This window comes from Amblyomma americanum, chromosome 6 (genome assembly GCF_052857255.1).
Source record: "Amblyomma americanum isolate KBUSLIRL-KWMA chromosome 6, ASM5285725v1, whole genome shotgun sequence".
In the NCBI taxonomy this organism is placed as follows: Eukaryota; Metazoa; Arthropoda; class Arachnida; order Ixodida; family Ixodidae; genus Amblyomma; species Amblyomma americanum.
Window position 1 is genome coordinate 174,615,086 of NC_135502.1, and position 9,221 is coordinate 174,624,306.

At 43.2% G+C, this 9,221-nt stretch overlaps 1 long non-coding RNA gene across 1 annotated transcript; it reads right to left on the minus strand.

Moving 5' to 3' along the window:
- Nucleotides 1–1,244: 1,244 nt before the first annotated feature.
- LOC144094181 (uncharacterized) lies at nt 1,245–5,607 on the minus strand. The gene is made up of 4 exons (XR_013306469.1): nt 5,456–5,607; nt 4,258–4,315; nt 3,227–3,377; nt 1,245–1,370 (listed from the first exon to the last, which is right to left on the minus strand). It is a non-coding gene; the product is annotated as an uncharacterized LOC144094181 (long non-coding RNA).
- Between the last annotated feature and the right edge of the window lie 3,614 nt (nt 5,608–9,221).

The following is a 9,221-nucleotide window of genomic DNA, read 5'->3' on the forward strand; positions in this document are numbered from 1 at the left end:
AAGAAAAAAGTTGTACTGCTCTCCAAATAACAAGAACATCTTGTGATTTATTTCTATCCCTGGTGAGACGTGTGACCACGTAATCGCGCGCCCGATTTTATAAACCAAATTTCTTGCACCCATGGTAGGAAATTGACACTCAGTGTTTGGGTGACAGGTAGACGTGCAAGCAAAAAAAATCACGGGAGGTTTAGTTTGAGGTTTACCACGAATTATCGTGCGCTAGGACCATTAGCCCTGGCTTTGCATGGTTTATCTTGACTTTCTATCCTTTTGCTTGACCTGAACTGGCTTACTTTGGTTGATACAACATATGATGTAGTATGCGGGACATTCCCTCATTTTAGACCTGTGCTGCGCTGGAATTGGGGATTTTTACATCCACAGATCCCTGTGAGTCCTGATTTCGCTCCTGGCGCACACTGTAAAAAAAAATCCGTCAAAATGACGGGAAATACCTTGGCAGCTCTATTTCCAAGCATTTGACCGTTAAAATGATGGCACCCCGTCATTTTAAAATGACGGTGCTTTTTCATCATTTTGATGTTTTTCTTGTCAATCTGAAATACAACTGAACCGTCAATTTGATTACATTTGACCATCAAAATGACGGCAGAACATCATTTCTAAATGACAGTTTTTCCATAATTTTGACGTCTTTCTTGTCAATCTGAAATACAACTGAACCGTCAATTTGATGACATTTGACCATCAAAGTGACAGCAGAACATCATTTCTAAATGACAGTTTTTCCATCATTTTGATGTTTTTCTTGTCAATGTGAAATACAGTCAAACTGTCAATTTGATAGCATTTGACCGTAGCAGTTACAGCAAGATGTCATTTCTAAATGACAATGTTTTTTCCTGACTTCGATGTCATTTTTATCGATTTGAAAATATAGCCAAACTGTAATTATACCACTGATTGTCTGCGATGGCAAGCTGTCAATTTTAAAACTGTTTTTATGACTTCAAGACTTTTTGCAAATTTGAAATTATCTATAACTGTCAGTACAGCATTTGGCCATCAAGGTAATAGCAGGCTGTAATTTCGAAATGACTATGCTTTTAGCCATTCCAAAATTTGGCTTGTCAACATGAAATGCAACAGTGTTGTCAGTATGATGGCCCAACACGACAAGTCTCAACATAATTCTGTGTCAATATATAGTGTGGTGAACCTGACCACATGAAAGTCACTTGCAGTGGGCAGTACCTCATAAACCATGCAACAAAAACAAATTTACATTTCTACTTGCACATTTATTCATAAATTAAAGTGCATTCAGCAGGCTCAGCAACTTTGGTGCGATTCCGCAGGCCCTGCCTTTGCCGCGCCTTTTCGTTGGGTTGCTCTGCCCAAGGTACCTGGAAACAAAACGAGGATAGAATAAATCCATGCTCCATAAACTGTGCCAATCACATACTCTGCCTACACGCATGAAATGCCATGAATGTGTGAACTGCACTACCTTCTGCAACACACAGTATTACGAAATTGAAAGACGAGATTAAAATCAGGTAGCAACAAATGTGAGCACACTAGTAGTGCGCTTAAATAGCTACATATACATGCACTAACAATAGATGATGTACCTAAATGTAACCATTATTATAACTCGTAAAAACAGCCCACAATTGCACATACACACCGTATAGTATTTCTAGTAACAATAGGTGCTCATCATGTACAGCAACCATACACAGAGTCTAGAAACCATAACTATGCAAGAGCATTTTGCTGCATTTCAGTGTTTTCAGCTATCAGCCGCAAACATAGGTCAGTATTGATGTAACACCCTGACGTCCAGGTATAGGCTGCAATTGCACATGTGGCAACCATGCATACATTTAAAAACCTCATTATCATGCCTCATCATCTTACCATTTGCACAATGCTCATTCTAATTTCTGTGCCCTTGGCCACAAATAAGCGGAATTTCACACCTGAAATCTTCTGAGCAATCAACAAACCTGTCACGATGATGAATGTCTTAATTTTTTTTCTTTTACACTGCAACTGTTGACACAAAGGGCGGCCAACTTCTCAGGTGCCAACATAGCAGACTTCACGATGGCTCTTTCACCTGTCCATTTCAAGTACTGAGCAATTCTGGACAAATATGGGATCACAGCATAATTTTTTTTGAAAGGGGCTAATAACCCTGCCAGCCCCTAAAAGATCACCAGGTGAAAGGGGAAAGTGCCATGTAATGGTTGTGACAGTACCTGTGAAGCTGTCCTGCCTATGTGTCACGTCTCCCGTTTCAATGCAAAATGAAATCTGACATTCATCATTGCAAAAGGTTTGTTGAGTGCCCAGAAGGTGAGGTAGAGAGCTCTACTTTCTCGGGGCTGATTGTACACAGGCTACAGCGAGCACTGCATCAATGGTAACAAGGGAACCTGAGGCCTGTAAAAGTGCAGAGAGGCATCCGGCAACTTGCCACATGTGTGGACGCAACCCATAGTCAGACACACTGTAATGTTGCACTAGGACATTAGCCAGTGGACACGATACATAGTAGAGCGACTTAAAATAACTGCATTTACACTTAATCCTCGCTCCTATTTTTCCTGACGTCGGTACTTATAAAAGTGCTGCACACATTACATTTAGCAATAATTGACAGTCGCCCGTCCTATCTGGTTCTTCGTTCTAGCCCCTTTCTTGCAGTAGCCAACCAAAAAAATAAGCAAAACACTGAAAAGTGTTATCTAGATGCACTCACAGGACACGTGACCAAGTTTAGGCAATGCAAACTGCCAGGCTGGTGCATTCATCACATGACAATGATCAAATCCGCAATTCTGCAAGTGTCAGAATACCAGAACTGGGTGCAATTTAAAATTAAAAGTCCGGCCTTCATCTCGCAATTGCCAGAGCTAGCCAATGTGCAAGGCTTGTTAGCATGTACTGCTGGCAAGCAGCACTATGTCAATAATCTTACCATTCTACTTTCTAAAGACGCCTGTGACTGGCAAATCACCATACAGGTGTGCCAAAAAAGCAACACGGTGCTGTGCCAGAGAACGAAGAAATGCACGAGAGGAATGTATGTGACGACATCAGAATTTCAGGGGAACAGGGCAGAACTGATCATTTGCAGGCACTGGCTAAGGAGGGCGAGTGCCTTTCCTCAGGAAAAAGAAGCCTGCTGCTCACACTGTTGCCTCGGATTCCGATTGCTTATCAAACGCATCATCCACATTCACTCATTTACCTCTGCAAAAGCTCCATGGTGAGGGGGCAGTCGGGAGGGTACGCAACGTTGAACACAAAGAAGGCACCAAGGAGGAGGCCCATGGCCTTCTCAAGACTTCTTGTAGAATCCACTGCAACGATGATCTTCTTTATGTCCCCCATGCTTGATCCTGCAAGGAAAAAAAATTAGTCACACGCAAATGCTACCCACTAAAGGGGTGATCTAATAATTCGAGTAACTCTATGGCCTTCGATGTGTACACTGAGAGAAGCCGAATTCAAATGTACTCGTAAAAAGCCATACTGGGTCTTGTTGCTAGGCCTTATGGTACCCTGGCAGTAGACAGACACATGCAACGTGCCCTACCTTATCAGTGCTTTACACGCCACTAATTATATCTGTTGAAGATGCTTGCTTCATGTAAACATACTACATAGAACTTGTTTATGGAAAAAGCTTTACAAATATTGCACGACAAAAAAGAATTAACTTTGTCGACAGAATACTTCGTTTTTTTTTTTAAATAATGGGGAATAGTGATGAGGTAACGAAACTTGGGCAAGCACCGAGGCAACTTTTCAAAGGCCCTCCATTTTGTACCTAGCCTGCCATGACATTGATGAGAAAAGCCAAGCTCAGCTTCGTTCATGCTTTCTAGCAGAACGTCATGCTTTTGGCAAGTCAAAAGGCCGCACATTAGTCTCGATGAACTCTGGCATATCACCTTATAGTGCGGAGATTGCCCCACCCTCCCCACTTATCAACAGTACTGCTACTGAGTTCCAAATTTTTTGTACACTCTAATAAGAATGGAAAACTACTGGCCAAACTTGCACATTGTTATCATGTTTAATTATTAAACAAACTGTACATACATAAGATGAAGCAGCAATTAAGCCTTTCATCCAGGGCTAGCCTCATTCCTAAGTTTTGAATATGTCCTACTAAGTAGAGTGAAGTTACACAAAATCAGGTTACATCGTAGAATAATAAAATACACTGTACAAGCCATGTTTTGAGCCAAAGTTCTATAAATGACAAATACATACCAATCACAGCAAGGTGCGGAGTTGTTGGCAGTCCTTCCAGCCCCCCTTCAGCTGCATGCTGGGAATTCACAAGCCACATGTTATTAGACTCCAGAGAAAACATCAGTGATCAGATACATGCATCTCAATAATAAATCATAACCATACTTCCAATGATCCTGCTGTCATCAAGGCACTTTCTACACCTCGGGTACAGTATCATTTCAGCAGAAATGGATGAAAATGCGGTATAAAATTACAAGACTACAAATTTACTTGATTCAATAATTCCCAGCTAATGGATACGCCAGTCGAAAGAAATTTTTGGCCCTTGTTTGAGGCTTATAGGCAATAAGCTATAAAAATGAATAGAATTTATTTGGAAATAACTATTGCTGAAATAATTAGGCCCATATCTTAATGCTATACAAGAATGAAACTGCACACTATCAGTACACGAACTAAACACTGAGCTGCCCCATCGCCACCGGACACCGACGTATGGGGCTCGGTGTGCCAGGAAGCGAGGAACAACAAAAAAGAGAGAGCGTAAGAAATAAAACAGAAAAAAAGCTGATCAGTGCACGAAAAGTAGTCTGCTTTTTATTGACGAATACTTTTACGAACCTACGACAGTAGTGCCGACACCATGAATTCAAGGGAGCTGCAGATGGCCAGCATGGTAGTCATAGCACATGTCTTGGCCTGAATTACAACTGAAAATGTAAAAAATGGTTTTTACGACTATTTTTACTGCCCATTAAGCCCATTCATAAGGTGTTCTGCATTTAAACAGAGGCGCATGGTGCGCTAGAGCTCGACCAACTCGATTTCGATCCTTGGCCCGCGTAGCAGTAATCGTAACCGAAAGTCAGGCTCGATCGCGATTGTATGTGCCCGCATGATAGAGATACTATAAACGACTTTCTTCGACTTTCTTCAATTAACGTGCGCCAATGCTCTTCGTACGCTTCAGTGTTCCTCACAGGAAGTTTTTTTTTACACGTGGGCGCACGCAGCCCCTGAAAATCGCTGCACGTGGCTGAACCATGAGGCCGCGATTCACGCTTTACGTAGAAGCACGTCTCTGAACGGCAATCTCGGGCCCACGGCCATCGGTGCGTGTATACATTACGCGTGAGAACTAGCGTGCTCCTCGTAGCTATGTGCCGCACGGAACGCGTACTGCACGAACGAAGCATATAAGCAGAACACTTACCTCTACCAGCTGCAGTTGATTTTCGGCTGCAGCCCATACGTTCCTTGATTGCGTCTTCGCGGCCTTCCAACGCGTCGCACACAAAAAGGCAAAATGGCGCAAAAAGCACACCGCACACCCGGGCAGAAGCAGCGCGCACAAAGAAAAGCGAGAGGGAACCACGACAACCGGACTCCTTCCTCGACAGCGGGGGCCGGAAGCGCGCGTTGAGCGACGTCTCACATGACGTACCCCTACGCGCCAGCCAATAGAGTTTCTCGTTTTGTGTTGCGCTCTCCGTCTCTTTCTCCTCGCCCGCTCGTTCACGGCGAAGTCTCCGTCTTTCCCGTTTGACGCCGGCGGCTCGTCAAAATAGATAAAAAAGTGGCCGTCAAAATGACGGTTTGTTTTTACAGTGCAGAGGTGCAGCGGTCAAGCTACGTGCCACTGCCCTGCGATGGCAGGCGCTACGATCAGTGGGGCTTGTGAGACCCATGTTGTTCCTGAATAATCTCTCGCGACTAATCATTAATTCAGCTGACATGGTGGGCAATTCACAAATAAATAAATAAGCAACACTGTTCCTCAGTGAATGAGCCTGCCCTGTTTCTTAATGAACCAGTGAAACGAGCACGCGCTAACTCCAAAGGTCACTGCCGCATGTGTTGTGATTTACCGTTTGCGGTTATGGCTGTCATAGTTCACCCCTCCAGCAGCTGCACCGTATACTCCGATGTGTTGTTTTGTCGTCGTGCTGTTTTTCCCCGTGCTCTTCGGTCGTCATGCTGTTTCTTCGCTGTGCTGTTTCTTCTGGCGTGCTATTTTGACGCATGCGCTCCTTGGTCGCCTTGCTGTTTTTCCCCTATGCCGTTTTGTCGCTGTGCCGTTTTTTCTATGTACTGTTTTGTGCCGTGCTGTTTTTTTTTGTGCGCTGTTTTGAAGCATGCTGTTTTGACATATGCGGTTCTTTCGTGTCCCCACCATCCCCATAATATGAATGATTAATTTTCTTCCGAATTTCATTGAATTCTTGTGACGTTATTGATCACCGGAGGGCGCCACCGCGTCGGTAAATAAAAAGACACGCATGACTGGGCTAGCCAGTGCGTGGTATGCCCTCAATTGGCGTGTTGTCGTTCACTCGTGGCCGGGACATGTTTCCAGCCCGGATTATCTCATTCTATGTGAAATATGTACGCGTTTTAAAGAACTTTACTATATACTTATATTTGTTGACTTCAATTTTTCTAACATAATTTTGTTCTCACCACTCGTCATAGCGAGTGAAACTGAAGCTCATGTGTTTCTTCAATCATGTCTGTTTTTCATTGTCGTAACTTATTACGAATCCCAAGCGTCGTGCATCGAGCACCGCCTTCATTACTGAATTAATATTAACAAATAATCCTGTCGTTTGTTCAGACATTATTTACTTAGGCGGAATTTCGGGTCCTGACCTAATAAGAGGACGCATTATCCGCTCTTTTAATGAAAAGAAGACTACTATCAAACAAATCAGATGTTACAGCAGAGCTAACTGCGGCAAGATTAACTCAGAATTAGGGTATTTTTCTACCGAGTTGCTGAATATTTTTTGCACACTGTTTAAGAAAATTGGAATTTATTCAGAAATACACTTACTAAGCTTATCGGACAATTTGTGCCCCTCATATTCATTAGATGTAAAAGAAGTGAACCATGGTTTAATCGGAAGTTTAAGCGGGTGAATAACAAGAAGCAATTGTACTGTCATGCAGGCGGTTAAAACACTTTTAAAATGCGTGGCAAAGATACAATAAATGCGGCAAAGAACTCCAGTATCTGCTCAAATCCTCTCGACGTCATTTTTTTCATTCATGACTTATCGTCTCTGCTAACCAACAAGCCTCGGCAATTCTGGCGCATCATAAATTTCTTCCTGACATTTTGCTTGCGGACTGTAACGGCATCATTGTTAATGAATGCGCTCAGAATCTTAACGACACATTCTCATAAATATTTACCAAGGAAGATCTCCTAGCCTTGATACATTTCATGACATTTGCATGCCTGAAATAGTTGTTAACGAAGCAGGTATCTTAGCTTTATTAAACAATCTTAAAATAACTAGTAGCTCAGATCATCTCGGTTTTAACAATAAGGCCCTTAAAGTGAAAGAGGGTTCGTGCACCAGTGAACCCGGCGATACAGTTTACAAACAGCTAAGCGGCCGGCAGCAGAAGCGCAGTTCGTCAACGCAGGCAGAGTTGTGGAGCCGCACGCCAGCACTTCGTCTTCAACTTCTTCGTCTGTCATGGAGGCAACATCAGGCGCGTTCATCATAGTTCACTACAAAAGATACACCCCAAAGCATTTGCACTGTCTTGTGTTGTTTGTTCTTGTAATCATTTTCAAACCAACTTATTCCTAATCATTGTTGGATAGCCAAGGTAACAGCTATTTTCAAATCAAGTGAGCGCTCCTCTCCACTTAATTATCATGAAATTTCATTAACCAGCACTTTTTGCCAATTCCTGGAGAATATCATTCACAGCCAAGTCATTAACTATCTCGAAGATCCTAGCATTATTTTCAAATACCAGCACGGCTTCCGCGAGGTAAGACGGAAAGCGCGAAAAAAAAAAACACACGGACGCAAAGAAAGACGAAGGACAAGCATACTGGTCCAGATTTGTGCTGTGGCGGAGGGCACCCTCAAGAAGCAAAAGGATAACAGTGGCAAAAAAAAACCCAGAAAAAAGAGTGTCATCTTGCCGTATATTCACACTTTGTCCCACAATCTCAAGAAGATAGCCCGGAGAATGAACATCAACGTGGTGCTTTCAGCATCTCAAAAACTAAGCAGGCTCTGTAGGCTGACGAACCCATCGGTAGAACAAGATTCAGGCTGCAGGATACGACATGCCAACAGGTAGGCCGATTGTACTGAAGGCATCGTTTATAAGATACCAATGACATGCGGCCTTTTTTATGTCGATCTCAGTGGACGATGCGTGAACGAGCGTTTCCGAGAACATGCCAACAATGTAAAAAAAAATGCGGGAAACTTTGGCAATTCACTGCCGTGACTGTGATTATGAGGGTGGCGGCCATTGTGCTCCGGAATTCCCACAATCTGTAATTATCGACCGGCATCCTTCGCAAATCACAAGGGAGATATTAGAGGCGCTAGAGATTGATAGGACTGGCAGTGGTTGCGTAAGCACGCCATCAATCGGCCTTTCAAAAAGGAGATGATGTATCTTAGTGTTCCTGTATACAGGAACACTAATGTATCTGAGCGGATATGAGTGACATGACTTTTTTGTATGCTGCTGTCATTGTTAGTTTCTGTCTTCCCCCATTTCATGTGCCTATATATCTTTCGATGTTTCCAATAAACGTCAGTTGGAAGTTAGCGCTTGTCTTTCGTCTTTCTTTGCGTCCGTGTGTTTTTTTCGCGCTTTTCGTCTTACAATGCATTACCAACTAACCCGCACCCACACCTTACTAAGCTTCCGCGAGGGTTTTTCATGTGACACTCAATTCGCTGGCTTTACTAATGACTTACATTCACCTCTTGACGCGGGCTTTCATGTTGACGCAGTGTGTCTGGACTTTTCGAAAGCTTTCGACCGGCTCCCTCGCCACAGACTTCTACTGAAACTTGCACATCTTAACATCCGTCCTAATGTGCGCTTGTGGATTAAGGACTTTCTCTCGCGTATAGAATTCAGATCACCTCAGTTATTAATTCTAACTCTATTTCTGCTCATGTCACACCTGGTGTGTCCCAAGAAAGCGTACT